We start from the raw sequence: 527 nt of genomic DNA, 5'->3' as shown, positions 1-527 counted from the left end.
AGCTTTGCGCGGTGGCAGCATCGTAGCCAATGAGGTTTATCCGAGGCGCGATTATTGCTAATTGAAAACTTTTCCCAATACCCTGCCATGACGACTTGAAATATAGTTGGTGTTGGCAATTTTTGGCAGTCTCTATGGGGACTAAAAAAAAAAGAAAAAAATACCATAGACCGTGTGGTTTAAATATTAGAAATTTATTTCTCATAGCTCAGGAGGCTGAAAGTCCAAGACCGAGGAGTTGGAAGGTTGAAGTTTTTCTGAGACCTTTCTCCTGGCTTGCAGATGGTCGCCTTCTTGCTGTGTCCTCACATGGCCTTTTCTCTGTATGTGCACATCCCTGGTGCTTCTCCTGATTCTTATAAGGACACTAGTCATGTTAGATTAGTGCCCCACTGTTATGATGATTTGATCTTAATTACCTCTTTAAAGGCTCTATATCCAAATAGTTACATTTAAGGGAGGTAGTGCTTCAACACATAAACTTTGAGAGGACACAGTTCCATCCATAACACCATCACAGACCACTT

General features: G+C 41.6%; 1 non-coding gene across 1 annotated transcript; it reads left to right on the top strand.

Moving 5' to 3' along the window:
• Positions 1–141, top strand: LOC120363683 (U4 spliceosomal RNA). The gene has a single exon (XR_005579140.1). It is a non-coding gene; the product is annotated as a U4 spliceosomal RNA (small nuclear RNA).
• Positions 142–527: the final 386 nt, after the last annotated feature.

This window comes from Saimiri boliviensis, chromosome 3, assembly GCF_048565385.1.
Source record: "Saimiri boliviensis isolate mSaiBol1 chromosome 3, mSaiBol1.pri, whole genome shotgun sequence".
Lineage (NCBI taxonomy): Eukaryota > Metazoa > Chordata > Mammalia > Primates > Cebidae > Saimiri > Saimiri boliviensis.
The sequence above is the reverse complement of the archived record's forward strand: the minus strand, read 5'-3'. Positions and strand labels throughout refer to the sequence as shown.